Raw genomic sequence first — 12,984 nt, 5'->3', positions numbered from 1 at the left:
CGCTGAGCTACATGATGACTGGAGTGCAGTTTTAATCAGAAATGAGGTGATAATCGTGAATCGATGCTGATGCTCAGAAATGACTGTTGACGCTTCGAAATGACGCATGCGCAGTGAAGGCAGGATGGACCAATTTTTAGGGGAGGGCCGTTCGGTTGGCGACACCAGGTCAGGTCTGGATCAAACTGTGCCAGCCGATAAAGGATACCATCCTACATAACACTCTCAAATATGATAGACATTTGATCTTTTTTTGAGTTATGAATTTTTGAAAATTCATTCAATGTTAAAGATAGGGATTTTTCCAGTTTTCCAAGATTTTTCCTGACTTTGCCCTTTGAACAATGACCTTGAAAATTGAATCACATCTTGCCTATCAGGATATCAATCTTCAGTAAAAGTTTCATAATGATATATGAAAAATTGTGGGCTATAGGCTGTTCACAAACAGACAGACAGACAAACAAACAAACAGATGCAAAAACATAACCTCCTCCAACGTTGTTGGCAGAGGTAATAAATACATACTCAGAGATGCATCTCGCTGAGTTTTCCTCCTGTGTTGAACCAGTTCTGCTCTGGTTCCAAAGGCGTTATCTCCTTCAAAACATCCAAATTATAGGAGCACATGACTGTCAGTAAAGATCCGATCGGCCATCATCACGTTTGTGTTGCTCCCATCTGTCATCTGTCCATCCACAGTCACTGATCGGGTATGCAGGTAACACCATTAAACGGCTTGAGGCTGGTCCGGTGTCCACAGCAGTGTCTCAGTCTTTCCACCTTTAAATACGTGGATAAAATTCTTCTTTCTCTATGACTCTAGCGCCCTCTAGCTCCAAGTAGTTTTTGAAGTACATTTCCCATGATGCGCCGGCTGCATTTCTCCAATCTTTCCGGGAGTCATGTACAAAACACTTCCACTTCCCCCTCAAAAATATTATTCTTGGGAAAACTGTATAAGTAATACTCCCAAAACACACCTGTTCACCATTTTGACTCATTCACATGAATGAAGTCCATAAAAATAATGATTTCAAGGTGCAAAACATTCCGGTTTTTCCATATGTTTCAACAAATGAGTCTGGGGGGGCAGTCCCTAACATGATGTCACTGAAGTCAACATTTCTAGTAGTCTCACATTTCTGAGCATTTATCAGCAGCAGATGAAATCAAGCTAATTTCCCCATGTATATGTTAATTTCTGAGGGCATATGGCACCTAAAAAATATTTTCATTTCAATATGTTCATGATTCTTTGCTGAATTAGAATTGCCAGCTCATTTGACATTTCATTTACCAGAAATATGCACTTCAACTTCTCTTGATCACTTAATTAGTCACATGATCATTTTGCAGTTTTGCAGAGTTGTCATTCCTAATCTGCCTGCTGTTTTTGCACCTGCTCCATTATTTTAAAACAAACAACTGTGGTGTTCACTGCAACACAGAAAGCACAAGCACAGCATATCATTTTATAGTTTGGAAAATGATGTATGCTGTGATTCAATCCTCAATCCCAACCCATATCAGCATGGACACAGATAAGCTCCATTATGTTAGTGCACACACAGGCTTTACAAATGGGCAGCTTCACAGAGTGCTCATGTGTGTGCAGGGTGAGGTAACGCAAATGAGCCATGGGAAAGAAAAGGAGAGCAAAAGCTGTTGCCAATAAGGCCTCCACAGGCTGCATTTTCACAGCTGATTGTCAATACTACTTACAGAGATTCATTTTGAAACCATGTCACATTATCAGGATCACAATTTTGTGGCACTTGTATTATATGTAACACGGTTTCTTCTGATTGTGACACTTATCCAGAAAATGTTTTAATTTTTACACCACAATCAAAAGTGAAATACTTGTGACCAACAAAGTGTTTGATGTCTTTGTACTCCAATCAATGCTACGTCAGAGGAAAAAAAAAAGCATTCCCAAACAAACACTACTGGCTTTTCAAAATCAGCTTTTAATCTGTGCACATCATAGCCCACATGCTGCCTGTCGCCACTGGGTCTGTACCAACAGAAAGTAGGACAGAGATACACAACAACAATTCTGCTAGCACTCATAGGATTCCTGAGTCACTTTGTAATATTTACACCACAAACACCTAAATAGCAGACCAACTCCCATCTATGTATAATAAAAACAATCCTAATTCTATCCACAGTTGTGTCCAATGTTCCTTCTCAAACCGGCAGGCACAATACCGGTTCCCACAGCCTTTATCGATATTTATTAACTGTGTTGCAAAACCATTATTAACGTATGTACAAGGTGCACCAATGTGTATTACCTAATTTGGCCATAATCTGTAAATGTGTCAGGGACAACTTCAATAAGATACTGAGCAGATTGCTTCTTGTTACTTAACACCATGGAAATGTAAAATGAAACAGACCAAACGAGAATGAATGGAATACAGCTGTACGTGCCTCCATTGAGCTAAAATGAGCGCTGACTGAAATTTAGAAATAATCTTCTTTGTGCAGTGTTTTTTTAATGATAGCCTGAATTAGTTTGTAAAAGATACTGGCAGATGGCAGAGTGTAACCATGGTTACTGTGTTCCAAGAAGAACAGCACTGTCCCTGTAGCTTTGTTTTCATGTTTGTACCTTCAGGTGGTGAGGAGTCGTGAAATAACGCAATTATCACATCTCTTATGCTCCTGTTGACAGACTTTGAAGGCTGTCAGACTTTTGTTTCAGCTTGTGAGTCATCTTTGACTGCCAAGTGACATCTTTTGGGATAAAGACAGACATTTTTACTTTAATTGTGAGTATATGAATAAACAAGGATCTGACACCACTGACGGCTGCAGCATCACAGGTTAACCTTGAAAATCACCTTCCCCTGATATCCAAGGCTTCAGATTATGTTCTTTTGAACCTTATTATAAATAGTCATTCATGTGAACTGGCTTGTCCTGTGTGTGGGTGGGTGGGTGTTAATTTGCATGGGCATGCCATTTGTTTTTCTGCTCCTGGACAGGCAGAATAAGCAAGTGAGCCCAAGCAGTGTCTCCACAACAACATCATGGCAATAAAACTATATCCAGACACCAGAGAGAGCCCATCCATTAATAACACTGTAGTAACTTTCTTTGAACTTCATGTATACATTAACACAAGCACAAACAGAAGCAGACAGTCCATTAATAAATGTGCTGGCGCATTTGTTTATGGACTGACTGTGGATTTTATTTTAAACAATTTGCTACTTCAAGACACACCTGAAGAGGTGAACTTTATACTGCAATCACAAAGATAAATACATGAACTACGAGGGCTGTCAATAAAGTATAGGTCCTTTTTATTTTTTTCAAAAACTATATGGATTTCATTCATATGTTTTTACGTCAGACATGCTTGAACCCTCGTGCGCATGCGTGAGTTTTTCCACGCCTGTCGGTGACGTCATTCACCTGTGAGCACTCCTTGTGGGAGGAGTCGTCCAGCCCCTCGTCGGAATTCCTTTGTCTGAGAAGTTGCTGAGAGACTGGCGCTTTGTTTGATCAAAATTTTTTCTAAACCTGTGAGACACATCGAAGTGGACACAGTTCGAAAAATTAAGCTGGTTTTCGGTGAAAATTTTAACGGCTGATGAGAGATTTTGAGGTGATTCTGTCGCTTTAAGGACTTCCCACGGAGCGAGACGTCGTGCAGCGCTCTCAGGCGCCGTCGTCAGCCTGTTTCAAGCTGAAAACCTCCACATTTCAGGCTCTATTGATCCAGGACGTCGTGAGAGAACAGAGAAGTTTCAGAAGAAGTCGGTTTCAGCATTTTATCCGGATATTCCACTGTTAAAGGAGATTTTTTTTAATGAAAGACGTGCGGACGGGTCCACGCGTCCGGACGCAACCGGCACGGTGCGCCGGCACAGAAAAAACACCTCCATGTTGATAACCATTTGTAAAATCCAGGCGGCTTTTGATGGCTTTCAGTGGAGTGAGTATATGAGAAATTGTTTAACAGCTGGACATGTTCCAACTTGTCCTTAATGCTTCCAACGGAGGTGTTTTTCCTGTGGAGGAGCGTCGCAGTGGCTGCGAACCGACGCTGCAATCCGCCCGCACGTCTTTCATTAAAAAAAATCTCCTTTAACAGTGGAATATCCGGATAAAATGCTGAAACGACTTCTTCTGAAACTTCTCTGTTCTCTCACGACATCCTGGATCAATAGAGCCTGAAATGTGGAGGTTTTCAGCTTGAAACAGGCTGACGACGGCGCCTGAGAGCGCTGCACGACGTCTCGCTCCGTGGGAAGTCCTTAAAGCGACAGTATCACCTCAAAATCTCTCATCAGCTGTTAAAATTTTCACCGAAAACCAGCTTCATTTTTCGAACCGTGTCCACTTCGATGTGTCTCACAGGTTTAGAAAAAATTTTGATCAAACAAAGCGCCAGTCTCTCAGCAACTTCTCAGACAAAGGAATTCCGACGAGGGGCTGGACGACTCCTCCCACAAGGAGTGCTCACAGGCGAATGACGTCACCGACAGGTGTGGAAAAACTCACGCATGCGCACGAGGGTTCAAGCATGTCTGACGTAAAAACATATGAATGAAATCCATAGTTTTTGAAAAAAATAAAAAGGACCTATACTTTATTGACAGACCTCGTAAGTATGGCAAAACTGTATTTGAGTGAATCAATGCAAAAACTGTTGGTCTAATAATATACACAACTGGACAGAAAATGCTTTGGAAATGAACATCTTCTAAATATAAAACACTAAAAGCTATGGGGTCAGTCCATATGAACTCAACCAAAGTCCAGAAATCACCCACAGTCAGTGATTCAGATTCACCTTTTTTGACGTTGTCACTATAGGTACTGCTTGCAGAATTGTGAGGAAAAAATTAATTTCATCCATTTTGGAATTAGGCTGTAACATAAAATGTGAAAAAGTGCAGTGACATGAATACTTTCTGAATGCACTGTATATATATATATATATATATATATATATATATATATATATATATATATATATATATATATATATATATATATATATATATATATATATATATATATATATATATATATATATATATATATATATATATCAGTGATGTGCAGTGAGGTTCATGGCTGGTGAGGCACTGATTTCATCACAATCAGATTTACAAACATATAAACCCCACAGAGTACCTTATTCACCGTTTGATTGGCAGCAGTTAGTGGGTTATGTTTAAAATCTCATATCAGCATTCTTTACACATACAAACTGTAGCACACAAAAAATCACATGTAATTAAAAAAACTTTATGGCCTTACCTTTACTTATAAATGAAGTCCATGTACTGCTCCTTCTGAACAAAAGCATTGATGACTTGCTTGTGGAAGTTTTCCTTATCTTCCTTCAGTTTTAAAAGTCTCTCTGTCTCAGTGGAGACCACTGCCAGGGAAGAAAGTCATCCTTCATCAGTCCTGTTCCACCTGCATGTTTGGAACCTTTTCTGGCTTTGTATGTGAGTGGTCGACCGCTCGTGTTTGATGAGACTGCTTTGTAAATTCTTTAGGCCACAATATCCCATTTGAGTCCACACATTGATACAAGTTGAGAAAAGGAGGCAGAAAAAGGCAGTTCCTTAGTGGACATCCACACAGTCAGACTTTACATGTGTCCCACTCCGTTTGAAAAGAGCAGGTCTTCTGTTGTCTGAAGTAAACCTTTTAGCTCGGTGTTGGTCTTCCTTAAATTATGGACTATATGCATGGAGTGGTGTGACATATTTCCATTAAAATCTCTGACTGCTGTTTCATTTCCGGTTATAGCAGATGCCAGTGTTTGATTCTGTTCGATATCTGAAAACTTTAATCAATTTACATTTCTAGTATTTTTTTTTTTTTTTTTTTTTTTTGCCATTGTTCATATTTTTGTGGTTGTGTGTATTTGTCATGACATCAAAGACGACCAAGTTTTCCTTCCAGAGGAGAGAGGATAGCACATCGAGCCACCATGAAAGATGCTGATCAGCAAAGTAAAATGGGTCATGAATATTCGGAGGGATCATTTTGTAGTAACGAGTAACACCAGAGTCTGTTCTCGGCATTTTCTGCCTGCTGATGTGATCCAGTCGTCAACCACATAGGTGCGCCGTTTGTTAAAAAAGGAAATATGCTAGCACTAACCCTAACCCGTTCCGCTATAGTCTCCCCCGCACCAGAAGCTCCGGTGCCATTAGGCATAGAACGCGGAACTAATGCGTGCATATAGTCAATTACCTCCTGCTTCGATTTAAAGTCCAGTTTAGATAACTGTTTCAGTTTGGATATGTAATCCTCCATTCTGAAAGTAAAGTCCAGGCAGAAGGAAAAATAAATGAACGGCTGCCCTTGTAACTTTCTGCCACTTATTCTGCAGCTGAGGAGTCACGGCAAGAAGAATCCCTGGGATCACTAATGCTCCCTACTGCTTGCCTCACCTAGTGCCTTGATGCAGCCGTTTTAAGATCGCTCAGCACACAAAACAGGTTATACACACATACAGCTGTTGACAAAAAAAACACTGTACATTAGCTAAACTATGGAATTTAAGTTCATATAACCAAAGTGTTTGATAGACAGTAATACAGTCTCATGGCATAGCATTCCAGCAGTTAGCCCAGTAATTGCACAATAGGTGAGGCACAGCTGACTGCTGCCTCACCACACGTCTCCGCTCAGTATTTGAACAGCAAATGTGAAAATTCAGCGATTTTGAATAAAAGATCATCGAAAACTGGTGAAGTTAAAAGGAAAATAACTTTATAGTACAAATCACTTGATAAATATAAGCATTTATGTTTTCATTGACCGCACGTCACTGATGATAGACAGACAGACAGATAGATAAATAGATAGATGCATGCACATATCCACACACAGTTCTGTACCACTTCAATGTGTTCTAATGACACACAAATACAGATTACAAACTTCTCTGATACATTTGTACTAAGCTGGTGTCACAATCTCATGTGACTGACAGGAAATGGTCAGTTCCTATTTATGACAAAAGAAATGTAAGGAAGTACAAATTGAGTGTAAAGTACAAACAACTGATTCAACATGTAAAAATCAACATTGATTTTCTTTCACTTCCCAGTGGGCAAAACAATGACAATTCAACATCAAATACCATCAAGTACTGATGTCAAATGACCAACAGCCTAATAACATCAATAAGTTTTAATAAGTTTTCACTGATGTCAGTGTATGACGTGCAACATCAATGAGTGACATCCCCTTACAAAAGAAAAACCAAGCAGTGACTCTTGTTACCTGAAGCCACTACTTATTACAAATACAAATTCTTGAGACAGAGAGAGAGAGAGAGACTGGACTTTGTAAATACTAACACAAAAAAAAGTGGAGTGGTCTGCCCACGGACAATAGTCGCTGACTGGTGATGTGTTCTAAAAGTGTTACATGCCAGCATTCAACTCAAGGCAGAACTGGCCGATAATTGGTCGACCTCTGAAAATGTGCTTTTAAAACACGATTGGTGCTCTATGCTGAACGCAGAGCTGTGTGTGTCAGTTCACGCCAACACCACTCAGAGTTGAAGTGTGAAGAGAATCAGGTTCATTTATTCTAAAACAGATGAACACAAAATCACTTCTGATTCCACAGGAACATCGCTGAAATATGTTGATTTTTTTTTTTTTTTTTTTTTTTTTTTTTTTTTTTTTTACCAGATTTCGTTCTAAATGCAGTTGTACATTAACTTGCCACATCGGGCAAGTGAAGGGCATGAAAGTCTGACAGCGCCGTTAGTGTCAAGTGGACCAGCGTTATTTTTGAGCCCTGCCAGGTTGATTTAATATAAATTATTTAAAAAATATAATAATAACGTATTACAAACTTGAGTGTTATCTCATGATTATACACTCACGCACAAAAAAGGAAGATATTTTAAAGCTTTTTCATACATAATGGTTGCCTAAAATATTTCAAATATTAATTTTTACTAATACAAGCTAGTATGACTTAAATGTAGCATCTAGCCTAAACCTGGCACTTTTGTTAAGTCAAAAAATTGTTTAATGGTCATCCTCGACTAAGTACAGACGTCTCGTCAAGATTTTGTCTTTTAGCAAAAGACCTTACAGAGACATCTCTGCCATGGAACTTGATATACGTACATCATGCCAACGTATGTGTCATGTCTGGGTTGGCTCCAGAACAATAAGGTTACCATTATGGAGTGGCCAGCGCAAACCCGGGACCTTAATCCAATAAAAAAAAAAAAAAAAAAAAACACTTGTGGGGTAACACCAAAAATTCTGTTTCTGGGGCAAAACCAAGAAATACAGAAGAATTGTGGAATGCAGTCCAGTCATCCTGAGCTGGAATACCTGTTCACAGGTGCCAGAAGTTGGTCGGCTCCATGGAACACAGATGTGATGCAATTCTCAGAAAGAGTGTTTATACAACTACATATGAGCTCAGTGATTCACAGGAAAGCTACATCTTCAAGCATTTCTTAGTGTAAACAGTAAATGTTTTCGTTTATAAAGAAAAATGCAGACACTGCTATTTCTTTGAACAGCCTAATATTCCTTTTTCTTCACAATAAATTTGATAACATTTTTCTTCATGTTTTGATTTGGAAGAGAATGTGCAGTGTGTTCCCAATGCATTTGCATGTATGTAAATAAAAGCTATTTAAGAATTTTGAGCTTTACTAACTTTTTTTAAACACACTGCTATTATTTTGAACATAGCTGTACATCTGCCCCCAATGGTAATCTTAATATATGCACAGCATTAAAAGCATCCGAGTTGTACTTAAGAATCTTCAAGATTCAGTTGCACTAACAGAGAAACACAGAGTTTGATAAATTATTATACAAAGGATAACTTTAATTAAAAGGATTACAGCAAGTCATGTTTCCATAGTAATGTTTGAGATATTTGAGATATAATATTTGAGAGCATGGATCAACTGTGATCCGTCAAACAACTAAACCGTGCAAATCCAAAATTTAATTGAAATTTTACATCCCTGACTAAGCGTACTTTGACTTTTATTTTTGGTATACTTTTCAGTATAAACTGAGTACGAGGTCTGTTAGAAAAGTATCGGACCTCTTTATCTTTTGCAAAAACCTGATGGATTTGAATCACGTGTGCTTGCATGAGCAAACCTTGAACCTTCCTGCGTATGCGTGAACTTTTTCACGCCTGTCGATTGCATCATTTTCTGGTAAGCAGCCTTTGTGTGAGGACGTGTAGTGCGCTCGGCGGATTTTCATTTCAAGGAAAAAGATGGAACGACTGGAGCAGCGCCACATCAAATTTTGCCAGAAACTGAGCGACAGCCAGGTGGAAACCATTCAGATGATTCAGACGGCTTTCCGTAACTTTTCAGTCGTGTGACTATTTGAGAAATAGTGGAAGAGGTGGGCATGTCACAGCATGTCCTGTGAGATTTCAACACGAAGGTGCTTTTGCTCTGCCGTCAGCAGCAGCATGAATTTCACAGCCACTCTTTTCATGGTCAAATCTTCTGTCTTCTACAGTGGAAATCTTCTACAATGGAATGTACCGAAAAAGTGCTGATGTCCACCTCTTCCGCAATTTCTCAGACAGTCACATGATGGCCCCGCATCACCACAGCGTTCACTTTGGAAATGATCTGGTCGTTTCAGCATGTTGATGGTCGACCGGAGCGTGGCTCGCTCTCCACCGTTGTGCGGACGTCTTTAAACCGGTTGTACCGCTCCTTAATCTGTGTGATGCCCACAGGATCGTCACCAAAAGCCGTCTGAATCTTCTGAATGGTTTCCACCTGGCTGTCGCCCAGCTTCTGGCAAAATTTGATGCGGCGCTGCTCCAGTCGTTCCGTCTTTTTCCTTGAAATGAAAATCAGCTGAGCGCACTGCACGTCCTCACACAAAGGCTGCTTACCAGAAAATGATGCAATCGACAGGCGTGAAAAAGTTCACGCATGCGCACAAAGGTTCAAGGTTGGCTCAAGCAAGCACACGTGATTCAAATCCATCAGGTTTTTGCAAAAAATAAAAAGGTCCGATACTTATCTAATAGACCTCGTATACTTTAAACATAATCTGTTAAATGTACAGTATATCTGATACAGCAAGTAAATTAAAATTATACTGACTTACAGTTGTATGTAAAAGTTTGGGCAATCATTGGTTGCTGATCAGCTATTTCAGTTAAATATATCATATAGCAGACAAACAGTGATATTTGAGAAGTGAAAGGAAGTTCACAGGATTTACAGAAAATGTGCAATAATTCTTTAAACAACATTAGGCAGGTGCATAAATTTGGGCACCCCAATAGAAAAAAATACATCAATATTTAGTAGATCCTCCTTTTGCAGAAATAACAGCCTCTAAACACTTCCTATAGCTTCCATTGAGAGTCTGGATTCTGGTTGAAGGTATTTTGGACAATTCTTTACAAAAGATCTCAGGTTTGTTGGTTTCCGAGCATGGACAGCCTGCTTAAAATCACACTACAGATTTTCAATAATATTCAGGTCTGGGGACTGAGATGGCCATTCCAGAAGGTTGTACTTGTTCCTTTGCATGAATGCCATAGTAAATTTTGAGCAGTGTTTAGGGTCGTTGAAAGATCCAGCCCCAGCGCAACTTCAACTTTAGATTCTCAAGAATCTGCTGCTATTGACTGGAATCCATGTGACCCTCAACTTTAACAAGATTCCCAGTACCTGCACTGGCCACACAGCCCCACAGCATGATGGAACCACCTCCAAATTTTACAGTAGGTAGCAAGCGTTTTTCTTGAAATGCTGTGTTCTTTTTCAGCCAGGCATACCGCCCCTTGTTATGTCCAAATAACTCAATTTTAGTTTCATCAGTCCACAGCACCTTATTCCAAAATTAAGCTGGCTTGTCCAAATGTGCTTTAGCATACCTCAAGCGAATCTGTTTGTGGCGTGTACACAGAAAAGGCTTCCTCTGCATTACAGCATCATCCAGCATCTCTTTGTGCAAAGTGTGCTGTATCGTTGAACGATGCACAGAAACACTATCTGCAACAAGATCATGTTGTAGGTTTTTGGAGCAGGTCTGTGGGTTGACTATGACTGTTCTCACCATCACCACCATTAAGCTTCTTGGCTTAAGAGAAGTATACCAGTAGTAAAATTGGATGAATGTTGTTTACTTTCAGTTTACTTGTGCACTTATCAGATATATACTTAAGAGAGTATACTTTACACTGACTAGTATATAATATACTGACAAATCTACAGAAAAGTCTAAATATACTTGTCATATATACTTAGTGGTCTTGGGGAGAGGGAGATGTGTTTGTGTCTAAAAGGTTCTTAGATCATATCCCCATTAGACCGGGGGGGTTAGGGAGTTGTGCTTGTGATGAGAAAGTCCTTTGATTAAATCCCCACCAGACTAGAGAAAAAAAAAAATCGCTGTTGCCTCCTACCCTTTGGGTAAGGGGATGTCAATCACAGACACTCAGACCAGACTTTGAAAGAAAGCTAAATGTTGCACCGTGATGTTGAGTCAGTGTCGTACACTGACATCAATGAGAACTTTTATTTTTGACATAGGTTGATGGTCAGTTGCAGCAGTGGTTGATGCTGAACTGACATTGAACTGCCTTTTTTGCCCACTTTCCAGCATTTAGATACAATTTAATGTCTTGTTAGACCTTTGTGTGCTCTTTCAACTGCCTTTGTGTTGGAATGAAGACACTGTAAATAAACTTGCCACATAATTAAAAAAAATTGCAGAAATTTACACGATAACCTCCTGCTTCATCTTTAAACATCTACAAACCGACAGATCAGTTCAGTTTTCTTTGTTACTGAAACACCTTCCCTTGATCATTTTAACTAATTGCACTGAAGCCTCTGTTTACTTACTCATCTCATCTGGAGACACAACACAAAGAGAAATGGATGTATATATGGAGACAGCCCTTTGGAACTCATTACGCCTGATCCTGTGTGACTACAATTAGTTCTCGCGCACACGCGCACGGACTGAGCCGAACGATCACGAGACTGATGGAAACCTATGTAATGCTAACATTAGCCTACATCTATTGTTACAAAATAAGCGACATTTTACCGATAAAATTCATTTCGGATATTCCACCGGAAAAACCGCATTGTTACTGAGTTATTACCTCCAAATGATACTTCGATAATGATATTGATATATTGTAAGGCTGAGGCTATCATTCTCCATTTTTTATAAGCTACTAAAAGCCGCACCTGCAGGCCACAACCCACCTAAATTTAGCTCATAAAAAATAAATAAATAAACTTACAGATAAGTGTGGACACCTTACCTTTGAATCAATATGACCTGAGTCTGTCGTTAAGAATAATAACGTCACTTTTATAAAGACAGCCTCGTCGGTGTTTATCACTATTTATATCTGCCACAAACACTAAACTCCTGTTGGCCAAAACCGGAGTGTGAATATCTGCGGTGCGGAGTGGGACGTCATTTCAAGAGTACCGGAGGGGGGCGGGGGATGCTCATGGGCTGTAAGGCAGGGGATTGGCTGCTGCGACACTCGCTGCTTTTGATGACCAATCAGCAGTGAGAGCGATGACAAGAGGAAATTCAGAGAAATGGACGAGTTCAAAGATTAAACAGGCCCACGCATCAAAAGGAAAACGTGAGCTGGGCGGCTCATAAATGTTAATCATTAATTGGTGATCTGTTTCACTTTGTATTTATTATTTTATGACATACGGCTTATTGCAATGCTGCAGCTCTGTCTATGATCAAAACGTTCTAAGATAAATATTAATTCTGTACGTCTTCCATTTAATTACTTTACGACGGAGTTTTAAGGCCACGTTCAATTTATTTTATTTATTTATTCATTTATTTATTTATTTATTTTTGGACTTCGATAAACAAGTCGTAAAATTACGAGAATTTATTCTCGTAATATTACGACTTTATTCTCGTAAAATTACGAATTTATTCTCGTAATATTACGACTTTATTC

The 12,984-nt window shown here is 39.4% G+C and overlaps 1 protein-coding gene across 1 annotated transcript in view; it reads right to left on the bottom strand.

The window, feature by feature from the left end:
• zgc:165573 (cysteine-rich and transmembrane domain-containing protein 1) overlaps positions 1 to 12,447 on the bottom strand; it is a 63,649-nt gene extending 51,202 nt beyond the window's left edge. The window contains exon 1 of the mRNA XM_034181537.1: positions 12,310 to 12,447. The gene's annotated coding sequence lies outside the window, so the exon portion shown is untranslated. The remainder of the gene's footprint in view (positions 1 to 12,309) is intronic.
• Between the last annotated feature and the right edge of the window lie 537 nt (positions 12,448 to 12,984).

This window comes from Thalassophryne amazonica, chromosome 11 (genome assembly GCF_902500255.1).
Source record: "Thalassophryne amazonica chromosome 11, fThaAma1.1, whole genome shotgun sequence".
In the NCBI taxonomy this organism is placed as follows: Eukaryota; Metazoa; Chordata; class Actinopteri; order Batrachoidiformes; family Batrachoididae; genus Thalassophryne; species Thalassophryne amazonica.
This window is presented reverse-complemented; position numbering and strand designations above follow the sequence as displayed.